Source organism: Lissotriton helveticus, chromosome 8 (assembly GCF_964261635.1).
Source record: "Lissotriton helveticus chromosome 8, aLisHel1.1, whole genome shotgun sequence".
In the NCBI taxonomy this organism is placed as follows: Eukaryota; Metazoa; Chordata; class Amphibia; order Caudata; family Salamandridae; genus Lissotriton; species Lissotriton helveticus.
The window spans coordinates 1,104,123,404-1,104,136,881 of record NC_136069.1 but is presented as its reverse complement, the minus strand read 5'-3'; positions in this window follow the sequence as shown (position 1 = coordinate 1,104,136,881).

Here is a 13,478-nt window from a genome sequence, read left to right as displayed (position 1 = left end):
AACTAACAATAGTTCTGAAGACAATTGTGACTAAACTCTCAACTCTGCACTCAATACCCTGTCCCTTGGCCAACCATTCATAATTTAGGGCTGATTCCGAAGTGGGCAGGAAGAGCTCTGACCGTCGGTCGGAGCCCTATTGCCCGCATCAGAATGCGCCAATCAGATTCTTTTCTGATCGAACCATTCTGATGGACTCGGTCGGAAAGGAATCTGACTCGGTTTTCCAGATGGCTTCAGTACTCCCCCTGCCGGATCTTTCCAGCCGAGGGAGTACAACTGACTTTTTGTTCCGGTCTTTCTGACACAAAAAGGCAGTGGGAAACTGTCTTTGGGGGCCCCCAGCAGGGCCCTCATGGGAGCATGGCCACCTTGAGGGGCCTGCCACGGAGTGCAGGGATGAACAGCCCTCCTGCTTTTTCAATAAAAGCATGCATTCCATTTGGAATGCATGCTCTCAAATCAAATCCAAATATGCTTTATTCGGTGTGCTGTGCAGAACCATAGAAGCAGTTACAATTAAAAAACATTTAAAAATCATCACAGATCTGGATGCATTACTAACATTAAAAGGTGAAATTAGCTGACGAATTACAAAAATAGCGGGTTGTTCCTGATGGAAAATAATTTGTGCAAATTACGCGTTAAAGTGCAATTCTTCTCTACAATTCACAATGTGCAAATTACGCTAATGGCCACCTTCAAAAAGAGGTTTTGAACTTTCCGGGTTGTACAAGAACAAGCAAGAATGTCGGACTTTACGGGGGTTGTTTGCAGAGGAGTACAAGAGTTAATCTAGGATATACAAAGTGTACAGTTAATTGCATACCTACTCAAGAAGTCAATAAAGTGCAAAGTAGAGCGTTTCCTCCGGAAAATTGACTGATGATAATATAACAGTAAAATGGTAATCATCACCAACCAGGATACATTGCTAACGTTAGTAAAATAGAATTAGCTGGCAAATTTCAGAAATGACAGATTGTTCCTGTTGAAAAACGTCTTGTGCAAATTACACATTTAAAGTGCAATGTTTCTTTAACTTTTACAGTGTGCAAATTACGCTAATAGTCACCTAGGGAAAGGGGTTTAATAGAGTAGGACTTTATGCAATTCATATACAGGAGAGTACAAAAGCCCATCAAAGAGCACAAAGTAAACAGTTCATTGCATGCCTTCTGAAATAGTCAGTAAAATGCAAAGTGGATTGTCCCCTTTTTGGGACTGATAAAATTACATGTAGACCTAATCTACAAATTCGTTCTATGCCGGATACAAAATTTTAAGAACCTTGCGATGCTAATAGCAATGCCGTCTGATTCCAGAAGCTGGAGGGTCATAAGAGCAGGGCGACACTGACGAAGGCCCAGGGATTTTAAGATCGGAATCAGCCATCGCTTTCTGGGTTCTATGTAGAATTTGCAGATGAGGGTCACGTGGAGAAGTGATTGTAAAGAGGAATCATCACACGGACAGCAGATTAACTGCTTGGACCAATCATTTTGTGTTGGAAAAGTTACAAGTCGGTGAAAGATGTTAAGTCTAAATCGGGTCAACAGGAATATATCAAAACTTGTTAGCTTCAGAGTTAGGTAAGGCTGGATCGAATAGGTGGTCTGGATTAATAGTGAGTGCTCTCATTGAAGGTATAGGAATGCGACAGAACACGGTACGGTCGCAACCTTCTTGAAAGTCTGTATCCGATGACAGGAGGTTGTTTGGTTACAGTTCTTGATCGTTGTCGGACAGACTGGTAAACAGTCAGAATATCGAGTAGGAAATGTCGACTTGCACTAATATCGAGTGGAAAATATGGTGATACAGAAATATGGACTGACAGAATATTGTGACCAAAAATATCGAGTTTAAGGTAAGAAATATCGTTTTCCAAAATATTGAAGCCATTAATATGGTTTGCAAAAATATAGTTGTTAAAAATGTTGTTGTTTTAATTAGTGTTATGTATTTATTGTGTATTTTAAATGTATCTGCTATATTTTTGGTCTCAGTATTGCATTTTTTTTAAATATCTGTGTTAAATTTTTAGAAGGAATTGATTTTATTTTAATTGCATTTTGCTTTTTAATTTCGTAGCGGGTTGTGGGTTTATAGGGGAATAGGGTGGGAAGTAATTTAATTATAATAAATAAAATATTAATTTTATTTTGATAACATTTTGCATTTAAGTTCCATAGCGGGTTGTGGGTTTATAGGGGAATAGGGTGGGAAGTAATTTAATTATAATAAAATTAAAATTCATTTTTATTTATTAGTATTTATTTAATCTTGATTTTATAATGTTAATTATGGTAATTAATTTATTATTAATTAATTAATAATTGGCTGTTAACTTCTATTGATTAATTAATTGATAAATATATTAGGGGGTCGATTCCGATTCGGGAAACAAATCCGCACGACGGTTCGAATGCATAGCCCTTTCCTTACGAATCGTACAAATCCGTCCGAATTGCGTAGTAGGATCCGTAGGAAAAAAATACGTCTGAATCTTTGCTAACCGTACTAAAAGCAAGGGAAAGTCCGTACGATACGGACCCTCAAAGTGAACCGTACGAATTGTAAACATGGTGTACGACCCGACAAGTACGATCCAGACCGGGAAATCAGAAAGCGATTCGTCCCGAAAACGTCGCGTATGAGCTGCGATTTGAACGGTAAACTTCGCGTATGAGCGAGCCACAAAATAAAATACGAGACGAACCCACACTGAACGAAGCGCACGCAAACCACGTAAAAATGTCACGTATGAGCGAGCCACAAAATCAGATACGAGACGAACCCACACTGAATGAAGCGCACGCGAACCCCGTGAAAACGTCGCGTATGAGCGAGCCACAAAATCACATACGAGACAAACCCACACTGAACGAAGCGCATGCAAACATCGTAAAACAGCACAAGGAGGTTTAAAACGACCCATACCGCTAGAACGTCGCGTTGGACACACAAATAATCAGAAGCAAATACAACTAAACGAGCCATACTGAACCACGCGGACCCTGGAAAACAGCACAAGGAGGGTGAAATCGACTCACACAACACCACAAAACACGTCTCCAGTGTACAAACCATGGAAATTAATGTCCTGGGCAGATCCAAACAGGCAAACAGAGGGGCTAACTCAGAATTACCCCTTATAACACACCCACCAAAAATTTAAACTAAGCTACACCCACAAATAGACCAATAAAAAGGGTCCACACACACAAACCATGATCCTTTGCAACAGACCCAATTTGCAAGAGACACTGACAACACACCATCCACTGCACACATCCACCTTCACACATACCCCCAATCACATTCAGACCCACACACCCCATTCACATTCAGACCCACACACCCACATCCATACACACCGTCACCTCATACCATGTCAGCACAGAAGAATTCAAAGTTCACAAAGGAGGAGATGGAGATCTTTGTAGATGAAGTCATCAGAGTCGAGCCACAGCTGTTTGGCGCATTGGTCAGACGGACAAGCATAGCTGAGAAAACACACCTGTGGGAGAGGATAGTCAATAGGGTGAATGCTGTTGCACCCATCAGACGCACAAGGAAGGAGTGCCAGGCCAGGTGGTACGATCTGCGGAGGATGAACAAGCGGAAAATGGACGAGGAGTACCTACAGAGCCAGCACATTGGAGGTGGTGGTCCCCGCAGACCAGTACAGTACCAGCCCTGGGAGGAGAAGGTGATGGCCCTGCTACCGCCGGTGGGAGTACATGGAATTGAAGGAGTTGTAGAGCCTGGTGAGTACACAAACAACTCATGTAACATGGAGGTAATGGCATCCACACCCCAAGTACAAAAAAAGCCTGCACCAACCCCCAAGCGCCCACCGCCCACAACTACATCCAAAAACAACGCCAATGCCACTAACATGTGTATGCCCCATTGAGAAAGCAAGGCCATGCTATGCCCCATGCTACAGAAAGCACAGACCCAAAAATGGACATCCGGTATGCTGGGAGGTTGGGTGTCACAAAATGCATTGTGGGACTCCAAATCAGACCCAATTGCATGGGCATCCGCAGGGGGGGCAAGAGGTGCTCTTTCCCCCCTCTGGATCGCCAGTGCCTCTGGTGTGGGCCCAGTCAGGGCCAGACCTAGTCCATCATGCTTTGGTGACATTGTTCCAGGTGGCAGCCCCCTCCATTGGGTGGGAAGGGTGCAAGGGGGTGTCCGAGAAGAGTTCAAGGCAGAGGGCGAGAAGAGTGCAAGGGGGAGGGGAGAAGTGTGCAAGGCAGAGGGGAGAAGGGTGCAAGGTAGAAAAGGGTGCAAGGCGGAGGTGGAGCAGGGTACAAGGGGGAGGGGAGAAGGGTGCAAGGGGGAGGGGGAGAAGGGTGAAAGGGGGAGGGCGAGAAGGGTGTAAGGCAGTGGGGAAAAGGGTGCAATGGGGGTGGTGATGAAGTAAAAAATGTGCCCACCCCTATAAACATATCTGTGGACGTCCATGCCCAATTTCCCTCTTCCCGTATGGCCCAGATACACACCCATGCACCATGCTCAATGCACAGGGAGTGGGAAAGTACTGAAAAGATAGCTGACACTGGGCCCTGGTGTAGGCAGCACAAGGCCCTCCTGTGACCAGTGCAAACACAAACAGCAGGACAAAAAGGTCAGATATCTTGGACAGGAACTCACAACCACTGTCATGGCAGCATGCTCCATGGGGGGACAGCCACACCACGAGGGAGACCCAGTTCCAAATCAGACTCCAACTACCAGCACGGCCTTTCACAAACACCCCTTACACAAACATAGCCTCCTGGGACAGGCAATAGAGTGCCCCATTGTCACAATGGCCATGTAACACAACGAAACCAATAAAAAACTGCTGAAGCATCCAAGCAAAAAATGCACAGTGCAGATTTACAAGCCCCTTGCGCTTCTTTCACGCTGCCGTTGCATCACCTTTGTGACACAGAGGCCACACAAAAGTGGCGCCATGGTGCTGGATATTTACAAGGTGACGCATCTGGGAGACGTGTCACGTTCTAAAACCTTGCGCCAGAAGTAGGTGTTCTGGCGCTTGGGGGGGGGGTTGTTGCTGGGGCGTTCCGGCGCAGCAACGCCTCCCAAAAGTGGCTGAGTGAAATCTACAAGATTTCACTCAGTCACTTTTAAGCACATGCTGCGTCAAAATCCTGTGCATGTTTGAAGCAGGCGTAAGGATTGATGCAGCATTGTGCAGATAGGGCCCAACAGAGCATTGCTGGAGCTGCGTTGCGCTGGTGATGCAACTCCAGCAATGCGCCACTTCTACGGCACAGATGCGTGACGCAGCTGTGCCGTTTTGTCCCCCATGCTGCTCCGCCTTGTAATTGTGTTGCATCCATGCCGGCATAGCTGTGTTGCACAATGACAGGTGAATCCCTGCTGATATGCAGGGCTGTGCCAGTGATTGTAAATATGCCCCCACATGTCAATGACTCATGAGCACAGATCAATCTGACCCTACAACATACCCATCCACAAGTGAACATTGAGGACAATACAAAGCATAGACAACTACCAGGTGGAACAGTGCCAACTGCAATGTGTATGAAAAATGGATGTTGCATTAAATAACATTAACATTGTCTGTCTCTCACACCCACAGGGCAACATGCGGAATCTACCCCCAACAATGGGGGAGATGATTCACAGTCCTAGGCTACGCAAGACCCTCATCCCACTGACAGCGACGCCTCTCACCACTCCACGGATGACCCCGACCAACCTGGCACCTCTGGTGCCCAAACCCGTGCAGCAGCTGGATCAGGAACATCTGCGCCAACCACCACCACCATTCCTGCCACATTCCAACAGACATCTCGGAGCCCTGCCCACAGTCAACAACTGAGCAAGTTTGACAACGAGGGACTAGGTTCGCCGGGCACCCAGGAGGTGGCAGACAACACCACCACTGCCATCCCTCAGGGTCCCGTTGACCTGATGTGCCCACAACGGCAGGCCAGGCTCGTGTGGGCCGGGGTGGTGTGAGTGGCGGCAGGCGGAGGCGAGAACCTGACCAGCCAGCTGTAGGGCCCGGTATGTCTCAACCACGCAACAATATGGAGGCATACCGGTGGGACACCAGGGAGACCAGCCAGGTAGTGGGGACCCTCACAGAGATCAAAAACCTGCAGGCCGAGCAACACGCCAGTCAACAAGAACACCAAGGACGGGTGGAGGCAAGACTGGCTGAGCTCCTGGCGGTGCAAAGAGACATAAGCCATTCACTCTGTCGGATCGGAGACAACATGGAGCACCCTCCCTGTGTCACCAGGCAAGACACTTCTAGGCGAAGACTGCCACCAGGCACAGAGAGGGAGGAGGAGGAGGAATTGTCCGACGGAGAGTCCCATGAATCGGCAAGGCCTGCAAATGAGCGTCCCCCACGGAAGGTGGGTCGTCCACGGAAAACACAGTGAGAGGCAGCGGGCCATGCGCATCTCCCAGGGCACCTGGTCTGGCACCTGGACTTTGTGTGCAACAGCATCACCTCATTGACTGTCCTACTCTGCCACATGCACTGTGGTCTGGACTCTGGTGACTCCAACTGCAAGGCATCACATCTCCCTCTGTGAACTTTGGATTCCCGGCATTTGTGTACAGCACCTATCACTAACTCACAATTCATGCACCTGACAGATAAATAAACAAAACAATCAAAAGGAAAATTGATGTTGCAGTCATTTTGCATGAGTCAACAACATACGTGTGGGGACTTGTCAAAGTTGCAAAAGAAATGGCCAAGAGTGTGGAACAAACTCAAGCCATCCATACACTGGGATCTGAGTCCGGTCGAGGACACACATAGGTCACATTGTATCATCTAATACATACATGGAGCCCAAAACTCACCCATGATGGTTTCAAGCTGCTGAGGGGGGGCTTGCCATACTGCTCGGACAGACAGGTTTTGAAGAGTATCATGAAGGCGTAGAGGTCATGGGTCATGTGGAGGTGCCCGGGGAGGGAGTCCCAGGTCTGTTTGGTGAGGTGGGAGAACTATCTCCTGCATGCAGTTGTTCTGAGGATGTGATGAATGGTGGCCAGGGCAACGTTGGCTGGACGGAGTTGGGGCAATGGGGTGTGGGATGAGAGACGCCCATGGTAGTTTTTGGGTCTGTGGTTGTGGAGTGCCTCTTGAGTGTGGCTGAGGAGTCTGAAGGTGATCCTGCAGTTGACAGTGAGCGTATTGTCTGTATCTCAGGTGGACGGTCATGTGGCTGTGGCAGGGGATGTTGAGGATGAGGTCTGCGGATGCACCCTGGATGTGTACAAATCCTCCTGGAGTCTGGCTGTTGTTCCTGCATAAAGGGCGCTGCTGTCATTGACCCGGCTGGTGTCGTGGACCTGGGTGACTGTCTGTCTTGCCTAGGAGTGGATCTATGTGAGGATCATTTGCAGCATGCGTAGGGTGTTGCAGCATGAGGTAGAGATGGTGTTGAGTTGCATTGTAATTATGAGCGAGGAGTATACGATGAACACCAGCTTGCATGCGTGGCCACGGAGTGCTGGTGCGCTGCCCAGGCCGGTGGGACACAAGGAGTTGTCCCAGCCATAAGGGGACAATCCTCAGATGATGAACTCAGTCTTGTCCAAGTCCAGCCTCCGGTGGCTGATGTTCATCCATTCGACAACGGACCACATGCCTTCTTGAAGCTTGGATCTGGGAGTGGCTGGGTCTTTGCTGATGATGAGGAGCAGCTGGGTGTCAATGGCACAGGACATGATGATGAGGTTGTGTGCGCATGTGATGGTAGAGAGGGGGGTCATGGAGATATTGAAGATCATCACGCTGAGAGATGAGCCCTGGGCAATGGCCAGAAGACCCCAGTGTACTACGTGCTGTAGGAGGGAGGCAGACTCCCTGGGCCTTGCTGGAGAGGTACTTGGCGATTTAATCCTGGGCCCTCTTCTGGATCCCAGTGTTGGAGATGTGTGATTTGACAGTGTGGTAGCACATGGTGTAGAATGCCGTTGAGAGGTAGAGGGGGTGAGGGTGGTGGTCTCACCATTGTTGAGCAGGGTCCAAAATGTCATTGGTGGTGGCAATGAGACCAGTTGCAGTGGTCTGATTACTGTGGAAGATGGACTGGGGCGGGTTGCCTGGTGGTGTTTGCTTGGAGGGAGTTGGTCAGTTGCTCGTTGACTGTCTTCGAGATGACATTTGCCGGTTAGGGAAGCAGGGTGATGTTCCAGTAGATCCTGCGGCATTGCCGTCCATTGTTTAAGAAGGGCCTGGGTCTCTGCATGCCTCCAGCTACCATGAAATGTGGCGTACTCAAAGGAGACATTCATGATGTGCTGGAGGTGGGTTTCAAGGATGGGGTAAGCTGTGATTGAGATGTTGTGTGGAAAGGGTCCTGATGGAGAGCCGGAGTGGATGGTGTACATGAGCCGGGTGGTGTCTTTGCTGCTGACGGGAGTCCAGGACCTGAGGGGGGTATGTCCCATGGATAATAGCGCTGTCTGCCTCTGTTTGGCGAGGCTGTTGTGTATGTCCATGAGCTTGCAGTGGTAGAATGTTGCGAGGGATTCCCCTGGCCTTGCAAGGGTGGGATGTCTTTTGGATGGAGAGCTGGGGTTACATAGTTCACTCAGAATGTACGTTGTTACGACGCGTGGTATTACCACGTGTACCTTTACAACGCGTATTTTATAACGCAAGTCGATACCACGACTTGCGCTGTAGGGGTGCGGACTTAGTAATAGTTTAATTTACTATTCCAACACCAGCCTACGTACAGTAGGGAAGGTGTTGGAATAGTAAATCCACTATTTCTTGTCCTTTAGCGCCCTCCAGCGCAAGTCGTGGTTACGACTTGCGTTCTAAAATACGCGTTGTAAAGGTACTGCGGGGTAACATCCGCGTCGTAAAGGATGTTCCCCGTTCACTCACGATGCTGATGAGCTCCTTGCAGTTGTGTGTGTTGGTGCCTATGCCCTACCTGAAGGATGTCCTCTTGTCCGTGCTGATGATATGGTGATGTCTGTGTGTGGCGGGTTTCAGGGCTGAAAGGTAACTGATGGTTGATTGTTTTGCAAGGTATGCACGAGAGTCCTGCTACATCTGTATGAGTCCAGTATGTCTGCCATGTCCAAGGTGGCTTAACTGTTGTTGTGCTTTACAGGAAAGTCCGCTAATGTGTCAAGACTGTTGGATCAGTCACTGATCCAGTGTGTGAGGTTGCAGGGAGTGGTGGTGGCGTTGGTTGGAGTGTCCTGGGCGAGGGTGCCACACAGCTTGTCTGTGGTGACTTAGATCAAGCATCTTTGGGGGATCTATAGCGGAGTGTGGGGCAGTGTGTTGCTTGTCAGAGAACTGGATGCAAATGTTGATGTACCAAGGAGGGATGGTGGTGTGGTTGTCCTCCAGCCAGAAGTTGCTGTCCCCCAGCCACATATAGTCTGTGGAGGTGAGGGCCTGCGTGCAGATGTATTTGTTGATGGCTTAGCGGAATTGTGGGTGGAGGCCTGGAGATCTGTAGATGACTGTTAGTCTGAGGGTGGTCAGGGTGTTGGTGTGAAACCTGAAGTGCAGTTGCTTGACAATGCTGAGTGTGTTCTTGGTGTTGTATGTGACTCTGAGGGTGTACTTCTGAATGAATTGCAATTCATCCTCCTGGATTGATGGTGCAGTCCCTGCAGGTGATCTTGTATCGGTCTGTGATGGCAATGTTGAAGTTGTGTGCTGAGGATGTGTTCAACCAGGTTACTGTATTGAAGGCAATGTGTGGGGCTGTTGAGTTGAGGAGGTAACAGAGTCCAATGGCGTGCTGGTGGACGGAGCGGGTGTGGAGTAGGAGGCACAAGACCTGGTTGTACGGGCATGGTCTGGTAGGCGGGGCAGTGTTGTGTAGGCAGTAGTAGTTGCACACCCAGCATGCAATGCTGTCATGTGTGCGCTTAGGAGTTGCCTGATAGCAGGTGGTTGATTGTCTGGTGTTCATTGCTTCGAGGGTGGCTGGAGCATGAGTCTGTTGTGTTACGTGGGTCATGCAAGCACCAGAGGGTCTTCCACTGTGCACGTTGCAGGCGCTGACGGGCGCTGACGGTCCTGCCTTTGTCACGGCATTGGTGCAACAGTGGCACAGAAAAGCTGCTTCCTGCATCAGGAATGGGTGGAGGGAGGGAGGAGTATCTGGGAGGCGTGTGTGTTGCTGAATCAGGGCCCTCTGTGGGGCAGTGCCGCAGGGGAGGCATCAGCAAGAATGCTTGAACACCTGATGGTGGCAGGGGAGAGAAACTAGGCAAAAACTAGCACACAAAAACAAGGAGGTTAGAAAGTCTCAGTGTAACAGGTGTATGGAAATGATGGAGTGTCTGGTTACTCATGGGTCACTCAAAGAAAAAGGATGAACAATAAACAAAAATGACAGGCATAGGATCAGGCTCCAAAAGGCCAAGCTGCGCACAGGACACACAGCGTCAGCAGGTGTTGCCTGCCCGTTGTGTGTAGCAAGCAGCACAAATACATACACAACCAATGCACAATAGGGATCATTAGCCATGAAGAACTGCATGCATGTTGCCAAAGGGCACATACTCCCATATGTACTATCTTTGACAGTTATGCCATACGCATGCAAAGTGGCAAGAGATCTGCGGTGACAGAGATGAGGCACATTGTACTGTGGTGAACACATTTACTACACCAACGGATCAAGTATGTGTTTTTGACCATGCTGCATGAGCCAATGTCCATGGCCAGTGCCATTGGTCTGTGGAAATTAACAGTCATGTAATGAGTCTACCTGTACTGCTGGTGATCCAATGTGCACAGGACTGCCTGTGACTGTCAGGGCCTTGAATCTTCCGAAACGTGCGATGCTCAAAGGGGTCCATCTCCCTATAGCCCCTTGGTCTGAGTAGAAATGACAGACTCAAAAGGGTGATTAGGTGAGGAAAGGAAAGGAAAAGAACAGCAGGGAGGGAGATCTAAAACAAAGGTAAACAAGCATAAGGATTCTACACTTCTAGTCACTGAATCACAGAATACCTCAGGACCTATACTGTAACAGTAATACCTGTAAAGGAAAACAACAGCCACTGTATCCTAGTTGGGATCACAGTAATGAAAGTGCTAGTGGATCTGAGGATCGAACAAGGACATTACTACACACTTACAAAGGCAGTTTCATACGTTTCCATGTATTTATCCAGCAGTTAGCGACATACCCAAAAAAGTCTTAAGAGCCACGTACCTGGGGAATTGGAGCTTTCTTCCGGACGAGCTCTACAAGTACCTGCTGTGAAAACAGAGATGAACACTCCACACCAATTCATAGCACATGTAAAGTAGATGAAACACCATAACACACCAAAGATAATGTTGTAAGAGTTGCAAAAGAAATGGCCAATAGTATGATCCTGTTCAAAGGAGTGTGCAACTAGCACAGGGATCACAGGAGAAACAAAAAAAGGTAGAAGAGTATTGCAGCGATATGAGGGGGTATAACACTCTGCAGGCTGCTTCAACAAAATTAAAGGCATGCAGTAATCCAGAAATTCACAGTGTATGAATAAAGTCCAACAAACAGAAATTTAAATACGCTGCTGTGCGTCTCACACAAAGCCAACAATCCGTAGGGAATCAGTGAGGGTCAAGAAGGGAAATTACACAGCCCACGCAAGAGCCTTAAGAAGCTTGTCAAACGAGGGAGGGAATTAGGTAAACACAAGGAAGCCCCACAAGAGCCAGTCATCGGCTCGTCCAACTGGGCTTTGAAATGCCAAACATAACAAGCTGCTGGGCGAGAACTAAACAGAGAGTAATGAGGAGCGATGGCGCAAATGCACCCCTACCGTGACCAGGATATGCAGCACGCCACAAGAGAATCCTGGAATTAACGGCACCCAACTGGTGCCACGGAAGCGTTCACATTTGCTTCCGCGCAACGTTGTGACATCATCAGCGCCAAGGTCTTGGCTTCATGGGAAATGAAATGTCTCATCCACTTACCGAGAAGGCTTGCACCGCAGTGTTCTCCACTGACCCTGAGGAAGCGACGTGACAGTGACATGACATACTGGCACAAATGGCAATGCATCCATACGAACAGACTCATAGGACAGTTGACAGAACATGTGGGACATACGCTGGCCCCCACCTTCACAACATGGGTGTTGAAAATCCAACTGAACTGGCACACAAGATTAAGTGGATGAGCCAAACACATCCTGCTGCACACAGAGAGACTGCAATTCCCCATAGAGCCTGTTGATGTGATGTCCCAAACAATGTCAACCCGTGGCATCCACAATGTGTCAGTGGCAAGGTTTACACACATTGATGCCTTTACCTGAGTCCACACTCCAATACAGATGACTGTCACAAAGGGTGATTGTCATGTCATGGAAGTGGTGCAACATTTAATTTGATCCATGGTGACATGTATGCATGGTACTACAACATGCACAGAAACAGTTTCCACACATTTCCAAAGCGGTACCAACACCAAAAAGCCTGTTTGGATCACTTACCCGAACTGACATTTACACATGTCTGTGCATGGAACGCTGATTCAGCCCACATTGCAATCATTATGAGGAATAGTAGGAGGACAAAGATGACACGAGCAGACAACAGGCACAGCAACCTGGGAATGACAGACACACAAGAGGTCACCGGTAAAAATCTTTGCAATAGGCATGGGCAGTTATGAAACATGAACAATGTAGGACACATGCAACTTTCAAAGACAGTCATTGCGCATTACTGTGTGGCCTGACATCAGCACTCGAGTGACACATCAGAACACACATCAAAGTCACTTTGCATACAGTTAGCTGGACACACACATTGCAACACATGCCACTCAATGCTACAAGCTTGCCCACTCATACCCAGTGACTCAAAATTATGAGAAGAAGTTGCGTATGAGCTGACTCCGGTTATCATCCTCCTCCTCCTCATCACTTGCATCGTGACCGAGCCCTTGATCCTCAATGGGTGGATGTTCCTGCTCCTCAGGATCCAGGAAGAGTGGCACTGCCTTCTCAACTGCCATGTTGTGCAGCATGCAGCACACAATGAAGATCTTACAGACCTTGTCCGGTGCATATGGAAGGGATCTGCCGGTCTTATCAAGGCACCGGAATCGGCTTTTCAGGAGGCCAAACGTCCTCTCTATCACTCGCCTGGTCTGCCCATGTGCTTTATTGTACCGCTGATCTGCAGCTGTTCTTGGGTTGCGGAGAGGTGTCATTAGCCATGGCATGTTGGGATATCCCGAGTCCCCTACATATATACATCATGTAAATAAGTGGGTCAGGAGATGCCGTAAGAGCAAAAGACACTGAAACACACAGAGTTTACCCACCAACAAGACATGCCCACTCGTTGCGCAGCTGCAGCATCATTTGTGGCACCCTGCTACACCTCAAGATGAATGCATCATGTGCTGATCCTGAAAAACGTGCACAAACGTGGGAAATCAGCATGTTAGCAAGACACACCA